Source organism: Papaver somniferum, chromosome 1 (genome assembly GCF_003573695.1).
Source record: "Papaver somniferum cultivar HN1 chromosome 1, ASM357369v1, whole genome shotgun sequence".
Lineage (NCBI taxonomy): Eukaryota > Viridiplantae > Streptophyta > Magnoliopsida > Ranunculales > Papaveraceae > Papaver > Papaver somniferum.
The window spans coordinates 55,860,743-55,882,767 of record NC_039358.1 but is presented as its reverse complement, the minus strand read 5'-3'; positions in this window follow the sequence as shown (position 1 = coordinate 55,882,767).

The following is a 22,025-nucleotide window of genomic DNA, read 5'->3' as shown; positions in this document are numbered from 1 at the left end:
TAATTCTGATTTTTGGAAAGAGAAATTCGTCTCAGGATTACCCCCTCTGTTTGCTGAAAGGGTTAGAAATAGACTAAAATCAAAAAAAATCAACAACGTATTGAGTATGGCGAATATACTTTTGGCAACTATCTTCCGAAATTGTATGTGAAGGTTTAGCTTTATGCTCGTACATAAAGCTACATAGACAAATACAAAAGAATAAATTATCTAACATGCAAGAGTTAGGTGATTTTTGTGAGCAATTTGGATACACTAATACACCATCCGCGTTATTATCTAGGAATAAAGGTACTCGACCACCTTCCCATAACAATCCTAAGACTACTAGATATCCTAATAGGTATCCATTGAAATCTAAACGACCCAATTTTAGGAAAAACAACAATAAGACACAACAATTAAATAAAAAGACTAATAAGTCACTTCCGGTCTGTTAAAAGTGTAGAAAAATTTGGCATTATAGTAATAAGTGTCGTACAAAACCAAAAATAATTGAGCTTAATCTAGACGAAGGTCTCAAACGTCAATTAGAACAAGTCCTCTTAATAGACTCCGATCTATCTGAAGAGGATGAATCATCCTCCTCAGAAAATGATTCAGGGACAATTTCAGGATTGGAGGATGATGAATGTACAGATGGTTGTTCTTGTAAAATTTTTTTTCATAAACAAATATCTAGTATAGGAATTAATGTCCTCACTAATGAAGAAAATTTTATATTAGAGTTAATTGATAAAATTGAAAATCCAGAATCAAAGCGAATAGCTTTAGAAAAATATATTGAAGTAGCTAAAAGAGCACCAAAACAAGAGAAAATCGAAACTTCATACAAACCTTATAGTTTTAAGGAAATAATGGCAAGAGTAGAAAATCATCACATTAAAAAAGAACCACCAGTCAATGATCTTAGGGCAGAAGTTAATCAGGTTAAAGAAGAATTAAGAAGTCTTAAGCAAAGAGTCCGGATATTGGAACTTCATAAACCAGTAGACTGTGAGTATGACTCACAAGAAGAAAACTCTTTTGATGAAATTTTACAAAACTACCAGGCTCATATTACTACACATATAGATAAACAAGAATCACCTACTAATAACCAGGATATCGAAAACATGCAATTCATTAATATAATAGATAAAGTAATCACTCAAAAGTGGTACACCTTAGTCACCCTAATCATAGGAAAAGAATACCGTTTTGAAACTATGGAACTCATAGATTCGGGTGCAGATCTAAACTGCTTAAATGAAGGATTAGTTCCCACAAAGTATTTTAGCAAAACAACCCAAGTTCTTAATACTGCAGATGGAAACAAATTGATAATTAATTACAAATTATCTGATGCTGCGGTGTGTAATAATGGTATTTGTCTAGCGACACCATTTATCATGGTAAAGAATTTATCTCAATCCTGCATATTAGGGACTCCATTCTTGAATATGTTATACCCGTTAAGTATTAACAATACGGGCATTGAATCCCTCATTCAGGGACATAAAATATTATTTGAATTTGTCTCTGAACCTAGGCAAAATTTTATTAACCAGGTTCAAGAAAAAATCAAGCACAAAGAAAATTTTTTGTTCTTCTTAAAAGAGGAGATTCAATATAAGCAAATAGAAGAGAAACTAAATTGCACAAAACTCCAAAAACAAATCAATGATTTTAATGATCTTCTAGTGAAAGAAGTTTGTGCTGAAATCCCAAATGCATTCTGGGAAAGAAAACAACATATAGTAGAATTACCTTATGAACCAGATTTTTCTGAAAAAATGATTCCAACAAAAGCCAGACCAATTCAAATGAACAATAGATTATTAGAAATATGTAAATCTGAAATTCAAGATTTACTAGATAAAGGTTTGATTAGAAAAAGTTACTCTCCTTGGAGTTGTCCTGCATTTTATGTAGAAAAAGCAGCTGAATTAGAAAGAGGAGTTCCGAGATTAGTCATCAACTATAAGCCTTTGAATAAAGCATTAAGATGGATTAGGTATCCAATTACTAATAAAAAAGATCTTTTAGATAGATTACATAATGCTGTCATATTTTCAAAATTTGACTTAAAGTCAGGATATTGGCAAATTCAAATCGCAGAAAAAGACAAGTATAAAACTGCATTTACGGTTCCCTTTGGACATTATGAATGGATTCTTATTCAACTTTTACAATTGTATACATTGATGATGTATTAATATATTCTGAATCAATTGAGCAACATTTTAAGCACTTATCAATATTCCTCAAAATAGTAAAACAGGCCGGATTAGTGGTATCTGCAAAAAAGATGAAAATATTTCAAACCCAGGTTAGATTCCTTGGTCACAATATTAATAAAGGTACTATAATACCTATAGAACGGGCTTTATCCTTAGCTGATAAATTTCATGATGAAATCAAGGATAAAAAACAATTACAAAGATTCTTAGGAAGCTTAAATTATATAGAATATTCTTATAAGGATTTAGCTAAGGATAGCAAACCTCTATATGCAAGATTACGGAAAAACCCTGCTAATTGGAGCAGTGAGCATACAACTGCTGTTATAAAAATCAAAGCTAAAGCTAAAGAATTGCCATGCCTAACTATAGAGAATCCAACAGCCTACAAAATAGTTGAGACTGATGCTTCAGATGTCGGATATGGAGAAATCCTTAAACAAAGGATTCATAATAAAGAGCAATTAGTAAGATATACCTCAGGTGTATGGAAATCGGCACAACAAAATTACTCAACCATTAAAAAAGAAATATTGGCAATAATTCATTGTGTTACTAAATTTGAAAGTGATTTGTTAAACCAGGAATTTCTTATTAGAGTGGATTGTCAGGCAGCTAAGGAAGTATTGGTAAAGGATGTTAAAAATTTAGCCTCTCGGCAAATTTTTGCAAGATGGCAAGCCATTTTATCAGCGTTTGATTTCAAAATTGAATATATAAAAGGTGAATCTAATTCTCTACCTGATTTCTTGACTCGTGAATTTTTGCAGGGGAAGCATGGACTGCCAGATAACTAGGGGAAATGCTCCTCAATTTTTTTACCCATCTCCTAATAAAAGGAACAAAAGTAATCCTATTATGATTAAAGGAAACCCAAATAAGGGAAAACAATATTCTTCTTCAGAAGAAAAGTCGGCATTTATAATGTCCACATCAATACCGCTTTTAGCGGTAGAAACAGAACATGCTAACAGAGATCCTGCAGAAGTTGCAAGCATGTACTTAAAAGAGCATATTTTACCACATTATGGTAAAACTAGAGAGTTTTATGAAGCAATACTCATAGAGACAGGATCTATCCTTTTAACACATAACACGGCCAACAGTAATGGTAATGGTCCTCCTGCGTTCTCCAAGCTTGTTATTCTTAAGGTATTATCATACCGAGATTGGGGAATGAACCCTCATGGGTTAAAAAAATTCAATGATCACCCCCATATCAAACCGAGATCATATTCTTATACTGATTATATTAAAGCATGGACACATATTTTTTGCTATCAAACTCAGAGATTCTCTCATTCTTGGTATATTGGTTTTAAACTCAATACAATCAAAGAGCTACCAAATTGGTTCAGAGCATGGCTAAGTAGATGGGGGCCATGCCCGGAGATTTTACCTGCATATATTGTAGATATGTTAAATAATTTTATCAAGGCTAATAGCCAATCTTATGATATAAGAAGATTAATGCAGTGGTTCTTTATACTGTATGAAATCCCATGGATTCTAAGATGGAATTATTCGATTCCACAAGATAATGATCCTGATTGGGATTATATCCCTTATTTAGAAAGGTAATTATATATCAAATGGTGGGATAGATATAATGCAGCACATCTACAACCATCTACATTTAACATGCAGTTTGTTGCAGCTCAGCTTATGGTATCGACATCAACCACCTCAATGCCGATGGAATTCTCAACCCACATACTCGCACTAAAGCATAGGCACGGGGACTTGTCAAAGGAAAAATTTAAGAAGCATATTTTGGAGGCACTTGATAACAAAGATTTGGGTTCCCAACCGTCCTCGTCAAAAACCTTTGAGGAAGAAGAGATAAAATCGAAAAATACAGAAGACCTAAATGCAAATGGTGATGATTGCTTTGGAATGATTTAGGGTTTAAATGGTTCGAAGAAGATAGGAAAATTCTAATTATTTTCCGGCAAAAAAAATAAAAAAAAATTGGTCAACTTTTCATCAACAGGAAGCAGGATTGACTCCACTATTCATCAAGGACACGTATTTGCTTCAAAATAGTAAAAGTGAAAAGGTTTAATATTTTCCAAAAAAGAAAAAAGGTAAATCTTATCTAAGATTTCCACCTTAGATATGTCTTCCACTTGTCTACCACTTATAGGTTGTTGTAATTATAGATAGGATTCTCAAAAAAGAAAATCTTATCTTTTTTGTTTCTTGCAAACTTTCCCCTATATATATACCCGTTAAGGGAAAGGGAAAGGGCAAGTTTTTAGTACTCAAGAGTCATTGTCTATAAGTTTGAGAGTGAAAGTTTCTGAGTGTTTCCTGCTTTGAGAGTGATAGTTTGTGAGTGTTTTCATGTTCTAAGTGTGAGTTTGAAGTTGTTTGGTGTGCTATCTATTAAGGAATAAAAGACTACTTTGTAAGATTTGGGTTCCCAACCGTCCTCGTTTTGGTATCAGAGCCATTTAAAAGGGGAGATAAAGTGCTAAATATTAGTCGCAGTGATCTCGTAAAATAAAACCTCTTTAAAAAATTAGAGCGTTGATTCCTGTTGACCGTTTACAGCTTTATAAACCCTAATTATGGCTAGCTTTGTCAGATCGTTTTCAAAGAAAAATAGTTTGAAAAATAAAATAACCCTTAATTCAGAAGAGGTCATAATGCATGACATTGAAAAACAATTACAAAATTGGAATATTCCTAAAGTTCCATTTAATGAAGTATATAAGAAAGGATCTTTTCAATTCAGAAGAGATTACGCAATTAAAACTGTAGAAAAGACCATATCTATAATTGATTCGAATGATAATTTTGAGCTTTTCTCTCCTTGAATGATAGAAGATCATAAACAAAAATGATTTAATTATCTTCATATAGGCTTAATTCAAATAGCCGTAAAACCATTGACAAGGACAGGATTAAATAATTCTGTACTCTTATGTGTCAGGGATTGTAGACACAATAAATTCACTGATTCATTATTAGGAATTATTGAGTCCACCTTATGTGAAGGTCCAATTTATTTTAATTGTTTCCCAAATTTTTCGGTGTCTCTGTCTGATCCAGGACTCCTTAAAACTCTAACTTTAAATGTTAGAACTCAGGGGTTTGATATGGTCGCAGAACTTAGCCGTTGTGTATAGAATATATTATAAGGTTATGAATACCTTATGTCCTAATGCTCAAGTTTATGACACAAAAGGTCAGACTACTCTTTTTCATACCAATATTGGTAAAGCCCATACAGTTATTCCCAGAACCATAAAGTGGGATCAGGTTACCCTCCCTGAAAAGTGGACTTTACAGGTAGAAGTTCCAGCAAAGCCTTGCCAAAACAAAAATCTCCAACAAATAATTGAATATGAAGATGGAGATGTGGAAATACAGTTTACATCTTTCAGGAAAACTAGGCTTAAGATATCAGAAGGCGAGGGAAGTGCACCAAGGCCATCTGTAGCATCTTCTTCTTATACAGATCCTATTCATAATTTTATAAATGACCCAAATGATATTATTATAGAAGGAGTTAAACAAACCGCGCATCAGGTTAATAAACCTTATTATAAAGTAGAAACGCCAAAATCTACGGTTAGAAATATTCCTGAACAAGTAGAACCGACATTCTCCGATCAAGAATTTGAGATAAATGTGATCCAAAACCCATCATTGGATTTACAAGAACTTCGAAAAGAGTATCATAGTTTAGAAAATATAAATAAAAGGGCTTGGTTTGAATCCAAATTTAGTTCTAATAGAAGAACAAGAATATATAAAACTTATGCTCTATACTTAAGTCATAATAAAAATCCAAACCCATTTTCACCTGGTTTGAAGATTTTACCAAAACTTACAATTTAAATAAATATAAGAGATCGCTTAATATGTTGGAAACCCAGTTTCAATCTTATACGACAAAAGATGGAAATGTTATTCAGTCAATCCATCCACCAGAAGTAGTCCTTGATATCAAAGGTGCTATAGCAGCCCCATACAAATTAGAACATAAGGGAACTGATTCAGTAGCTAACCATAAAGATATTGGTCAGTTAATACAAAAAAATAACTACACCAATTTATATTTACATTCAATATGAAAACAAACGACAAGAATTGAAGGCTTGTTAAACAAGGATAAAATCCAACATATACAACCTAATGAGCTTAAACTTAATCCGGCACCATCTAGTGGATTATTATTTAAACCAAACCCAATAATATATCCAAATGTCTTCAGGTTGTCCAACCCAGATAATAGCTTTGTAGATGCACTAGTAGAAAAGCTAGGAAAATTAAGCTTATCTGCTTCAGGCCCATCTAAAGCATCCAAACAATCAAAAGAAGGAATAAATGTTCTGTGCAAACACGAAGAATACAGTGATATAAATATAGAAGAACTGGAAGAAATTTTTCATTCATCAAATTCTGGTAATATTAACAACAATTCTGATGACATTAATAAAATATCTTTTGGAAAAAATAAATATACACCGACAGTTCCTACTAGAAATCATTACCCTAGACCAACACCGGTAGATTTACAACTGGAAGAGGATTATAATTGGAATCAGATTTTGTTTGATGGAAGATCCATAGTTGAGTGGAACATAGATGGTATGACAGAATACCAAATAGTAAATATCATAAGACAAATGTCGATGTATGCTTCTGCTTCTAGACTCATTAAAAACCCAGAAAAACAAATTGTTGAATCCATAGTTACTGGCTTTACTGGCCAACTTAAAGGATGGTGGGATTTCCATATGTCCGAACAGGGAAAATATAACATTTATATGGCAAAGAAACCAATCAAGCTAGAAGATGGTACTGAATACTCTCAGGAAGATATTGTTAGTACCCTACTTTATACCATTGGCCTGCACTTTGTAGGAAGTAATAGCCAACAAATGGAAAGATCTAGGGAATTACTTATTAATCTTAAATGTCCTACCCTCTCCCATTATAGATGGTACAAGGATGTATTCTTCTCAAAATTGTTTAGCAGAGAAGATTGTTCCTCTAATTCTGATTTTTGGAAAGAGAAATTCGTCTCAGGATTACCCCCTCTGTTTGCTGAAAGGGTTAGAAATAGACTAAAATCAAAAAATATTCAACAACGTATTGAGTATGGCGAATATACTTTTGGCCAACTATCTTCCGAAATTGTATGTGAAGGTTTAGCTTTATGCTCAGACATAAAGCTACATAGACAAATACAAAATAATAAATTATCTAACAGGCAAGAGTTAGGTGATTTTTGTGAGCAATTTGGATACACTAATACACCATCCGCGTTATTATCTAGGAAGAAAGGTACTCGACCACCTACCCATAACAATCCTAAGACTACTAGATATCCTAATAGGTATCCATTGAAATCTAAACGACCCAATATAAGGAAAAACAACAATAAGACACAACAATTAAATAAAAAGACTAATAAAGTCACTTCCGGTCTGTTACAAGTGTGGACAAATTGGGCATTATAGTAATAAGTGTCGTACAAAACAAAAAGTAAATGAGCTTAATCTAGACGAAGGTCTCAAACGTCAATTAGAACAAGTCCTCTTAATGGACTCCGATCTATCTGAAGAGGATGAATCATCCTCCTCAGAAAATGATTCAGGGACAATTTCAGGATTGGAGGATGATGAATGTACAGATGGTTGTTCTTGTAAAAAATGTTTTCATAAACAAATATCTAGTCTAGGAATTAATGTCCTCACCAATGAAGAAAATTTTATATTAGAGTTAATTGATAAAATTGAAAATCCAGAATCAAAGCGAATAGCTTTAGAAAAATATGTTGAAGTAGCTAAAAGAGCACCAAAACAAGATAAAATCGAAACTTCTTACAAACCTTATAGTTTTAAGGAAATAATGGCAAGAGTAGAAAATCATCACATTAAAAAAGAACCATCAGTCAATGATCTTAGAGCAGAAGTTAATCAGGTTAAAGAATAATTAAGAAGTCTTAAGCAAAGAGTCCAGATATTGGAACTTCATAAACCAGTAGACTGTGAGTATGACTCACAAGAAGAAAACTCTTTTGATGAAATTTTACAAAACTACCAGGCTCATATTACTACACATATAGATAAATCAGAATCACCCACTAATAACCAGGATATCGAAAACATGCAATTCATTAATATAATAGATAAAGTAATCACTCAAAAGTGGTACACCTTAGTCACCCTAATCATAGGAAAAGAATACCGTTTTGAAACTATGGCACTCATAGATTCGGGTGCAGATCTAAACTGCTTAAATGAAGGATTAGTTCCCACAAAGTATTTTAGCAAAACAACCCAAGTTCTTAATACTGCAGATGGAAACAAATTTATAATTAATTACAAATTATCTGATGCTGCGGTGTGTAATAATGGTATTTGTCTAGCGACACCATTTATCATGGTAAAGAATTTATCTCAATCCTGCATATTAGGGACTCCATTCTTGAATATGTTATACCCGTTAAGTATTAACAATACGGGCATTGAATCCCTCATTCAGGGACATAAAATATTATTTGAATTTGTTTCTGAACCTAGGCAAATATTTATTAACCAGGTTCAAGAAAAAATCAAGCACAAAGAAAATTTTTTGTTCTTCTTATAAGAGGAGATTCAATATAAGCAAATAGAAGAGAAACTAAATTGCCCAAAACTCCAAAAACAAATCAATGATTTTAATGATCTTCTAGTGAAAGAAGTTTGTGCTGAAATCCCAAATGCACTCTGGGAAAGAAAACAACATATAGTAGAATTACCTTATGAACCAGATTTTTCTGAAAAAATGATTCCAACAAAAGCCAGACCAATTCAAATGAACAATAGATTATTAGAAATATGTAAATCTGAAATTCAAGATTTACTAGATAAAGGTTTGATTAGAAAAAGTTACTCTCCTTGGAGTTGTCCTGCATTTTATGTAGAAAAAACAGTTGAATTAGAAAGAGGAGTTCCGAGATTAGTTACTCAACTTCTGCAGGATCTCTGTTAGCATGTCCTGTTTCTACCGCTAAAAGCGGTATTGATGTGGACATTATAAATGCCGACTTTTCTTCTGAAGAAGAATATTGTTTTCCCTTATTTGGGTTTCTTTTAATCATAATAGGATTACTTTTGTTCCTTTTATTAGGATATGGGTAAGAAAATTGAGGAGCCTTTCCCCTAGTTATCTGGCAGTCCATGCTTCCCCTGCAAAAATTCACGAGTCAAGAAATCAGGTAGAGAATTAGTTTCACCTTTTATATATTCAATTTTGAAATCAAACGCTGATAAAATGGCTTGCCATCTTGCAAAAATTTGCCGAGAGGCTAAATTTTTAACATCCTTTACCAATACTTCCTTAGCTGCCTGACAATCCACTCTAATAAGAAATTCCTGGTTTAACAAATCACTTTCAAATTTAGTAACACAATTAATTATTGCGAATATTTCTTTTTTAATGGTTGAGTAATTTTGTTGTGCCGATTTCCATACACCTGAGGTATATCTTACTAATTTCTCTTTGTCATGAATCCTTTGTTTAAGGATCCCTCCATATCCGACATCTGAAGCATCAGTCTCAACTATTTTGTAGGCTGTTGGATTCGCTATAGTTAGGCATGGAAATTCTTTAACTTTAGCTTTGATTTTTATAACAGCAGTTGTATGCTCACTGCTCCAATTAGCAGGGTTTTTCCGTAATCTTGCATATAGAGGTTTGCTATCCTTAGCTAAATCCTTATAAAAATCTGCTATATAATTTAAGCTTCCTAAGAATCTTTGTAATTGTTTTTTATCCTTGATTTCATCAGGAAATTTATCAGCAAAGGATATAGCCCGTTCTATAGGTATTATAGTACCTTTATTAATATCGTGACCAAGGAATCTAACCTGGGTTTGAAATATTTTCATCTTTTTTGCAGATACCACTAATCCGGCCTGTTTTACTATTTTGAGGAATATTGATAAGTGTTTAAAATGTTGCTCAATTGATTCAGAATATATTAATGCATCATCAATGTATACAATTGTAAAACTTGAATAAGAATTAAATATGTTATTCATAATATGTTGAAATTATGATGGAGCATTTTTTAAACCAAATGGCATAACATTCCATTCATAATGTCCAAAGGGAACCGTAAATGCAGTTTTATACTTGTCTTTTTCTGCGATTTGAATTTGCCAATATCCTGACTTTAAGTCAAATTTTGAAAATATGACAGCATTATGTAATCTATTTAAAAGATCTTTTTTATTAAGAATTGGATACCTAATCCATCTTAATGCTTTATTCAAAGGCTTATAGTTGATGACTAATCTCGGAACTCCTCTTTCTAATTCAGCTGCTTTTTCTACATAAAATGCAGGACAACTCCAAGGAGAATAACTTTTTCTAATCAAACCTATATCTAGTAAATTTTGAATTTCAGATTTACATATTTATAATAATCTACTGTTCATTTGAATTGGTCTGGATTTTGTTGGAATCATTTTTTCAGAAAAATCTGGTTCATAAGGTAATTCTACTATATGTTGTTTTCTTTCCCAGAATGCATTTGGGATTTCAGCGCAAACTTCTTTCACTAGAAGATCATTAAAATCATTGATTTGTTTTTGGAGTTTTGGGCAATTTAGTTTCTCTTCTATTTGCTTATATTGAATCTCCTCTTTTAAGAAGAACAAAAAATTTTCTTTGTGCTTGATTTTTTCTTGAACCTGGTTAATAAATTTTTTCCTAGGTTCAGAGAAAAATTCAAATAATATTTTATGTCCCTGAATGAGGGCTTCAATGCCCGTATTGTTAATACTTAACGGGTATAACATATTCAAGAATGGAGTCCCTAATATGCAGGATTGAGATAAATTCTTTACCATGATAAACGGTGTCGCTAGACAAATACCATTATTACACACCGCAACATCAGATAATTTGTAATTAATTATCAATTTGTTTCCATCTGCAGTATTAAGAACTTGGGTTGTTTTGCTAAAATACTTTGTGGGAACTAATCCTTCATTGAAGCAGTTTAGATCTGCACCCGAATCTATGAGTGCCATAGTTTCAAAACGGTATTCTTTTCCTATGATTAGGGTGACTAAGGTGTACCACTTTTGAGTGATTACTTTATCTATTATATTAATGAATTGCATGTTTTCGATATCCTGGTTATTAGTAGGTGATTTTGGTTTATCTATATGTGTAGTAATATGAGCCTGGTAGTTTTGTAAAATTTCATCAAAAGAGTTTTCTTCTTGTGAGTCATACTCACAGTCTACTGGTTTATGAAGTTCCAATATCTGGACTCTTTGCTTAAGACTTCTTAATTCTTCTTTAACCTGATTAACTTCTGCCCTAAGATCATTGACTGATGGTTCTTTTTTAATGTGATGATTTTCTACTCTTGCCATTATTTCCTTAAAACTATAAGGTTTGTAAGAAGTTTCGATTTTCTCTTGTTTTGGTGCTCTTTTAGCTACTTCAATATATTTTTCTAAAGCTATTCGCTTTGATTCTGGATTTTCAATTTTATCAATTAACTATAATATAAAATTTTCTTCATTGGTGAGGACATTAATTCCTAGACTAGATATTTGTTTATGAAAACAATTTTTACAAGAACAACCATCTGTACATTCATCATCCTCCAATCCTGAAATTGTCCCTGAATCATTTTCTGAGGAGGATGATTCATCCTCTTCAGATAGATCAGAGTCCATTAAGAGGACTTGTTCTAATTGACGTTTGAGACCTTCGTCTAGATTAAGCTCAATTATTTTTGGTTTTGTACGACACTTATTACTATAATGCCAAATTTTTCTACACTTTTAACAGACCGGAAGTGACTTATTAGTCTTTTTATTTAATTGTTGTGTCTTATTGTTGTTTTTCCTAAAATTGGGTCGTTTAGATTTCAATGGATACCTATTAGGATATCTAGTAGTCTTAGGATTGTTATGGAAAGGTGGTTGAGTACCTTTCTTCCTAGATAATAACGCGGATGGTGTATTAGTGTATCCAAATTGCTCACAAAAATCACCTAACTCTTGCCTGTTAGATAATTTATTCTTTTGTATTTGTCTATGTAGCTTTATGTCTGAGCATAAAGCTAAACCTTCACATACAATTTCGGAAGATAGTTGGCCAAAAGTTTATTCGCCATACTCAATACGTTGTCGAATATTTTTTGATTTTAGTCTATTTCTAACCCTTTCAACAAACAGAGGGGGTAATCCTGAGACGAATTTCTCTTTCCAAAAATCAGAATTAGAGGAACAATCTTCTTTGCTAAAATTTTTTGAGAAGAATACATCCTTGTACCATCTATAATGGGAGAGGGTAGGACATTTAAGATTAATAAGTAATTCCATAGATCTTTCCATTTGTTGGCTATTACTTCCTACAAAGTGCAGGCCAATGGTATAAAGTAGGGTACTAACAATATCTTCCTGAGAGTATTCAGTACCATCTTCTAGCTTGATTGGTTTCTTTGCCATATAAATGCTATATTTTGCCTGGTCGGACATATGGAAATCCCACCATCCTTTAAGTTGGCCAGTAAAGCCAGTAACTATGGATTCAGCAATTTTTTTTTCTGGGTTTTTAATGAGTGTAGAAGCAGAAGCATACATCGACATTTGTCTTATGATATTTACTATTTGGTATTCTGTCATACCATCTATGTTCCACTCAACTATGGATCTTCCATCAAACGAAGTCTGATTCTAATTATAATCCTCTTCCAGTTGTAAATCTACCAGTGTTGGTCTAGGGTAATAATTTCTAGTAGGAACTGTCGGTGTATATTTATTTTTTCCAAAAGATATTTTATTAATGTCATCAGAATTGTTGTTAATATTACCAGAATTTGATGAATGAAAAATTTCTTCCAGTTCTTCTATATCTATATCACTGTATTCTTCGTGTTTGGATAGAACATTTATTCCTTCTTTTGATTGTTTGGATGCTTTAGATGGGCCTGAAGCAAATAAGCTTAATTTTCCTAGCTTTTCTACTAGTACATCTACAAAGCTATTATCTGGGTTGGAAAACCTGAAGACATTTGTATCTATTATTGGGTTTGGTTTAAATAATAATCCACTAGATGGTGCCGGATTAAGTTTAAGCTCATTAGGTTGTATATGTTGGATTTTATCCTTGTTTAACAAGCCTTCAATTCTTGTCGTTTGTTTTCCTATTGAATGTAAATATAAATTGGTGTAGTTATTTTGTTGTATTAACTGACCAATATCTTTATGGTTAGCTACTGAATCAGTTCCCTTATGTTCTAATTTGTATGGGGCTGCTATAACACCTTTGATATCAAGGACTACTTCTGGTGGATGGATTGACTGAATAACATTTCCATCTTTTTTCGTATAAGATTGAAACTTGGTTTCCAACATATTAAGCGATCTCTTATATTTATTTAAATTGTAAGTTTTGGTAAAATCTTCAAACCAGGTGAAAAATGGGTTTGGATTTCTATTATGACTTAAGTATAGAGCATAAGTTTTATATATTCTTGTTCTTCTATTAGAACTAAAGTTGGATTCAAACCAAGCCCTTTTATTTGTATTTTCTAAACTATGATACTCTTTTCGAAGTTCTTGTAAATCCAATGATGGTTTTTGGATCACATTTATCTCAAATTCTAGATCGGAGAATGTCGGTTCTACTTGTTCAGGAATATTTCTAACCGTAGATTTTGGCGTTTCTACTTTATAATAAGGTTTATTAACCTGATGTGCGGTTTGTTTAACTCCTCCTATAATAATATCATTTGGGTCATTTATAAAATTATGAATAGGATCTGTATAAGAAGAAGATGCTACAGATGGCCTTAGTGCACTTCCCTCGCCTTCTGATATCTTAAGCCTAGTTTTCCTGAAAGATGTAAACTGTATTTCCACATATCCATCTTCATATTCAATTATTTGTTGGAGATTTTGGTTTTTGCAAGGCTTTGCTGGAATTTCTACTTGTAAAGTCCACTTTTCAGGGAGGGTAACCTGATCCCACTTTATGGTTCTGGGAATAAATGTATGGGCTTTACCAATATTGGTATGAAAAAGAGTAGTCTGACCTTTTGTGTCATAAACTTGAGCATTAGGACATAAGGTGACCCAAATATATAAACTTGAGCATTAGGCGAGGGAAGTGCATAAACTTGAGCATTAGGACCTTCACATAAGGTGGACTCAATAATTCCTAATAATGAATCAGTGAATTTATTGTGTCTACAATCCCTGACACATAAGAGTACAAAATTATTTAATCCTGTCCTTGTCAATGGCTCTGATACCAAAACGTTCCCAGGTTTTATATAATCTTTATATTGAAACAGAATATATATATATAACTTCAAAACAGAATATATTATTAAAACTAATAAATAGAAATAGTGATTGAAAGATAATTTAGAAAATGATTAATAGAAAATTAAAAGGAATCTTCATAATTAAAAGAAATTTAAAACATAGATAACGGGTAGAGATACTTACAAAGTAGTCTTTTATTCCTTAATAGATAGCACACCAAACAACTTCAAACTCACACTTAGAACATGAAAACACTCACAAACTATCACTCTCAAAGCAGGTAACACTCAGAAACTTTCACTCTCAAACTTATAGACAATGACTCTTGAGAACTAAAAACTTGCCCTTTCCCTTTCCCTTAACGGGTATTTATATAGGGGAAAGTTTACAAGAAACAAAAGAGATAAGATTTTCTTTTTTGAGAATCCTATCTATAATTACAACAACCTGTAAGTGGTAGACAAGTGGAAGACATATCTAAGGTGGAAATCTTAGATAAGATTTACCTTTTTTATTTTTTGGAAAATATTAAACCTTTTCACTTTTACTATTTTGAAGCAAATACATGTCCTTGATGAATAGTGGAGTCGATCCTGCTTCCTGTTGATGAAAAGTTGACCAATTTTTTTTTTTTTTTTGCCGAAAAATAATTAGAATTTTTTTATCTTCTTCGAACCATTTAAACCCTAAATCATTCCAAAGCAATCATCACCATTTGCATTTAGGTCTTCTGTATTTTCCGATTTTATCACTTCTTCCTCAAAGGTTTTTGACGAGGACGGTTGGGAACCCAAATCTTCGTTATCAAGTGCCTCCAAAATCCGCTTCTTAAATTCTTCCTTTGACAAGTCCCCGTGCCCATGCTTTAGTGCGAGTATGTGGGTTGAGAATTCCATCGGCATTGAGGTGGTTGATGCCGATACCATAAGCTGAGCTGCAACAAACTGCATGTTAAATGTAGATGGTTGTAGATGTGATGCATTATATCTATCCCACCATTTGATATATAATTGCCTTTCTAAATAAGGGATATAATCCCAATCAGGATCATTATCTTGTGGAATCGAATAATTCCATCTTAGAATCCATGGGATTTCATACAGTATAAAGAACCATTGCATTAATCTTCTTATATCATAAGATTGGCTATTAGCCTTGATAAACTTATTTAACATATCTACAATATATGCAGGTAAAATCTCAGGGCATGGCCCCCAGCTACTTAGCCATGCTCTGAACCAATTTGGTAGCTCTTTGATTATATTGAGTTTAAAACCAATATACCAGGAATGAGAGAATCTCTGAGTTTGATAGCAAAAAAATATGTGTCCATGCTTTAATATAATCAGTATAAGAATATGATCTCGGTTTGATATGGGGGTGATCATTTATTTTTTTTTAACCCATGAGGGTTCATTCCCCAATCTCGGTATGATAATACCTTAAGAATAACAAGCTTGGAGAACGCAGGAGGACCATTACCATTACTGTTGGCCGTGTTATGTGTTAAAAGGATATATCCTGTCTCTATGAGTATTGTTTCATAAAACTCTCTAGTTTTACCATAATGTGGTAAAATATGCTCTTTTAAGTACATGCTTGCAACTTCTACAGGATCTCTGTTAGCATGTTCTGTTTCTACCGCTAAAATCGGTATTGATGTGGACATTATAAATGCCGACTTTTCTTCTGAAGAAGAATATTGTTTTCCCTTATTTGGGTTTCCTTTAATCATAATAGGATTACTTTTGTTCCTTTTATTAGGAGATGGGTAAGAAAATTGAGGAGCCTTTCCCCTAGTTATCTGGCAGTCCATGCTTCCCCTGCAAAAATTCACGAGTCAAGAAATCAGGTAGAGAATTAGTTTCACCTTTTATATATTCAATTTTGAAATCAAACGCTGATAAAATGGCTTGCCATATTGCAAAAATTTGCCGAGAGGCTAAATTTTTAACATCCTTTACCAATACTTCCTTAGATGCCTGACAATCCACTCTAATAAGAAATTCCTGGTTTAACAAATCACTTTCAAATTTAGTAACACAATGAATTATTGCCAATATTTCTTTTTTAATGGTTGAGTAATTTTGTTGTGCCGATTTCCATACACCTGAGGTATATCTTACTAATTGCTCTTTATTATGAATCCTTTGTTTAAGGATTCCTCCATATCCGACATCTGAAGCATCAGTCTCAACTATTTTGTAGGATGTTGGATTCGCTATAGTTAGGCATGGCAATTCTTTAGCTTTAGCTTTGATTTTTATAACAACAGTTGTATGCTCACTGCTCCAATTAGCAGGGTTTTTCCGTAATCTTGCATATAGAGGTTTGCTATCCTTAGCTAAATCCTTATAAAAATCTGCTATATAATTTAAGCTTCCTAAGAATCTTTGTAATTTTTTTTTATCCTTGATTTCATCAGCAAATTTATCAGCGAAGGATATAGCCCGTTCTATAGGTATTATAGTACGTTTATTAATATTGTGACCAAGGAATCTAACCTGGTTTTGAAATATTTTCATCTTTTTTGCAGATACCACTAATCCGGCCTGTTTTACTATTTTGAGGAATTTTGATAAGTGTTTAAAATTTTCTCAATTGATTCAGAATATATTAATGCATCATCAATGTATACAATTGTAAAAGTTGAATAAGAATTAAATATGTTATTCATAATATGTTGAAATTCTGATGGAGCATTTTTTAAACCAAATGGCATAACATTCCATTCATAATGTCCAAAGGGAACCGTAAATGCAGTTTTATACTTGTCTTTTTCTGCGATTTGAATTTGCCAATATCCTGACTTTAAGTCAAATTTTGAAAATATGACAGCATTATGTAATCTATCTAAAAGATCTTTTTTATTAGGAATTGGATACCTAATCCATCTTAATGCTTTATTCAAAGGCTTATAGTTGATGACTAATTTCGGAACTCCTCTTTCTAATTCAGCTGCTTTTTCTACATAAAATGCAGGACAACTCCAAGGAGAATAACTTTTTCTAATCAAACCTTTATCTAGTAAATCTTTAATTTCAGATTTACATATTTCTAATAATCTATTGTTCATTTGAATTGTTCTGGCTTTTGTTAGAATCATTTTTCAGAAAAATCTGGTTCATAAGGTAATTCTACTATATGTTGTTTTCTTTCCCAGAATGCATTTGGGATTTCAGCACAAACTTCTTTCACTTGAAGATCATTAAAATCATTGATTTGTTTTTGGAGTTTTGGGAAATTTAGTTTCTCTTCTATTTGCTTATATTGAATCTCCTCTTTTAAGAAGAACAAAAAATTTTCTTTGTGCTTGATTTTTTCTTGAACCTGGTTAATAAATTTTTGCCTAGGTTCAGAGACAAATTCAAATAATATTTTATGTCCCTGAATGAGGGATACAATGCCCCATATTGTTAATACTTAACGGGTATAACATATTCAAGAATGGAGTCCCTAATATGTAGGATTGAGATAAATTCTTTACCATGATAAATGGTGTCGCTAGACAAATACCATTATTACAGACCGCAACATCAGATAATTTGTAATTAATTATCAATTTGTTCCTTCTGCAGTATTAAGAACTTGGGTTGTTTTGCTAAAATACTTCATGGGAACTAATCCTTCATTTAAGAAGTTTAGATCTGCACCCGAATCTATGGTCGCAGTGTCGCGGAACTCAGGAGTTTAATATGGTCGCAGTGTCGCAGAACTTAGCAGTTGTGTATAGAATATATTATAAGGTTATGAATACCTTATGTCCTAATGCTCAAGTTTATGACACAAAAGGTCAGACTACTCTTTTTCATACCAATATTGGTAAAGCCCATACAGTTATTCCCAGAACCATAAAGTGGGATCAGGTTACCCTCCCTGAAAAGTGGACTTTACAGGTAGAAGTTCCAGCAAAGCCTTGCCAAAACAAAAATCTCCAACAAATAATTGAATATGAAGATGGAGATGTCGAAATACAGTTTACATCTTTCAGGAAAACTAGGCTTAAGATATCAGAAGGTGAGGGAAGTGCACCAAGGCCATCTGTAGCATCTTCTTCTTATACAGATCCTATTCATAATTTTATAAATGACCCAAATGATATTATTATAGAAGGAGTTAAACAAACCGAGCATCAGGTTAATAAACCTTATTATAAAGTAGAAACGCCAAAATCTACGGTTAGAAATATTCCTGAACAAGTAGAACCGACATTCTCCGATCTAGAATTTGAGATAAATGTGATCCAAAAACCATCATTGGATTTACAAGAACTTCGAAGAGAGTATCATATTTTAGAAAATACAAATAAAAGGGCTTGGTTTGAATCCAACTTTAGTTCTAATAGAAGAACAAGAATATATAAAACTTATGCTCTATACTTAAGCCATAATAAAAATCCAAACCCATTTTTCACCTGGTTTGAAGATTTTACCAAAACTTACAATTTAAATAAATATAAGAGATCGCTTAATATGTTGGAAACCCAGTTTCAATCTTATACGACAAAAGATGGAAATGTTATTCAGTCAATCCATCCACCAGAAGTAGTCCTTGATATCAAAGGTGCTATAGCAGCCCCATACAAATTAGAACATAAGGGAACTGATTCAGTAGCTAACCATAAAGATATTGGTCAGTTAATACAACAAAATAACTACACCAATTTATATTTACATTCAATAGGAAAACAAACGACAAGAATTGAAGGCTTGTTAAACAAGGATAAAATCCAACATATACAACCTAATGAGCTTAAACTTAATCCGGCACCATCTAGTGGATTATTATTTAAACCAAACCCAATAATAGATCCAAATGTCTTCAGGTTGTCCAACCCAGATAATAGCTTTGTAGATGCACTAGTAGAAAATCTAGGAAAATTAAGCTTATTTGCTTCAGGCCCATCTAAAGCATCCAAACAATCAAAAGAAGGAATTAATGTTCTGTCCAAACACGAAGAATACAGTGATATAGATATAGAAGAACTGGAAGAAATTTTTCATTCATTAAATTCTGGTAATATTAACAACAATTTTGATGACATTAATAAAATATCTTTTGGAAAAAATAAATATACACCGACAGTTCCTACTAGAAATTATTACCCTAGACCAACACCGGTAGATTTACAACTGGAAGTGGATTATAATTGGAATCAGACTTCGTTTGATGGAAGATCCATAGTTGAGTGGAACATAGATGGTATGACAGAATACAAAATAGTAAATATCATAAGACAAATGTCGATGTATGCTTCTGCTTATAGACTCATTAAAAACCAAGAAAAACAAATTGCCGAATCCATAGTTACTGGCTTTACTGGCCAACTTAAAGGATGGTGGGATTTCCATATGTTCGACCAGGCAAAATATAACATTTATATGGCAAAGAAACCAATCAAGCTAGAAGATGGTACTGAATACTCTCAGGAAGATATTGTTAGTACCCTACTTTATACCATTGGCCTGCACTTTGTAGGAAGTAATAGCCAACAAATGGAAAGATCTAGGGAATTACTTATTAATCTTAAATGTCCTACCCTCTCCCATTATAGATGGTACAAGGATGTATTCTTCTCAAAATTGTTTAGCAGAGAAGATTGTTCCTCTAATTCTGATTTTTGGAAAGAGAAATTCGTCTCAGGATTACCCCCTCTGTTTGCTGAAAGGGTTAGAAATAGACTAAAATCAAAAAATATTCAACAACGTATTGAGTATGGCGAATATACTTTTGGCCAACTATCTTCCGAAATTGTATGTGAAGTTTTAGCTTTATGCTCAGACATAAAGCTACATAGACAAATACAAAAGAATAAATTATCTAACAGGCAAGAGTTAGGTGATTTTTGTGAGCAATTTGGATACACTAATACACCATCCGCGTTATTATCTAGGAAGAAAGGTACTCAACCACCTTTCCGTAACAATCCTAAGACTACTAGATATCCTAATAGGTATCGATTGAAATCTAAACGACCCAATTTTAGGAAAAACAACAATAAGACACAACAATTAAATAAAAAGACTAATAAGTCACTTCCGGTCTGTTACAAGTGTGGAAAATTGGGCATTATAGTAATAAGTGTCGTACAAAACAAAAAATAAATGAGCTTAATCTAGACGAAGGTCTCAAACGTCAATTAGAACAAGTCCTCTTAATGGACTCCGATCTATCTGAAGAGGATGAATCATCCTCCTCAGAAAATGATTCAGGGACAATTTCAGGATTGGAGGATGATGAACGTACAGATGGTTGTTCTTGTAAAAATTGTTTTCATAAACAAATATCTAGTCTAGGAATTAATGTCCTCACCAATGAAGAAAATTTTATATTAGAGTTAATTGATAAAATTGAAAATCCAGAATCAAAGCGAATATCTTTAGAAAAATATATTGAAGTAGCTAAAAGAGCACCAAAACAAGAGAAAATCGAAACTTCTTACAAACCTTATAGTTTTAAGGAAATAATGGCAAGAGTAGAAAATCATCACATTAAAAAAGAACCATCAGTCAATGATCTTAGGGCAGAAGTTAATCAGGTTAAAGAAGAATTAAGAAGTCTTAAGCAAAGAGTCCAGATATTGGAACTTCATAAACCAGTAGACTGTGAGTATGACTCACAAGAAGAAAACTCTTTTGATGAAATTTTACAAAACTACCAGGCTCATATTATTACACATATAGATAAACCAGAATCACCTACTAATAACCAGGATATCGAAAACATGCAATTCATTAATATAATAGATAAAGTAATCACTCAAAAGTGGTACACCTTAGTCACCCTAATCATAGGAAAAGAATACCGTTTTGAAACTATGGCACTCATAGATTCGGGTGCAGATCTAAACTGCTTCAATGAAGGATTAGTTCCCACAAAGTATTTTAGCAAAACAACCCAACTTCTTAATACTGCATATGGAAACAAATTGATAATTAATTACAAATTATCTGATGTTGCGGTGTGTAATAATGGTATTTGTCTAGCGACACCGTTTATCATGGTAAAGAATTTATCTCAATCCTGCATATTAGGGACTCCATTCTTGAATATGTTATACCCGTTAAGTATTAACAATACGGGCATTGAAGCCCTCATTCAGGGACATAAAATATTATTTGAATTTTTCTCTGAACCTAGGAAAAAATTTATTAACCAGGTTCAAGAAAAAATCAAGCACAAAGAAAATTTTTTGTTCTTCTTAAAAGAGGAGATTCAATATAAGCAAATAGAAGAGAAACTAAATTGCCCAAAACTCCAAAAACAAATCAATGATTTTAATGATCTTCTAGTGAAAGAAGTTTGCGCTGAAATCCCAAATGCATTCTGGGAAAGAAAACAACATATAGTAGAATTACCTTATGAACCAGATTTTTCTGAAAAAATGATTCCAACAAAATCCAGACCAATTCAAATGAACAGTAGATTATTATAAATATGTAAATCTGAAATTCAAAATTTACTAGATATAGGTTTGATTAGAAAAAGTTATTCTCCTTGG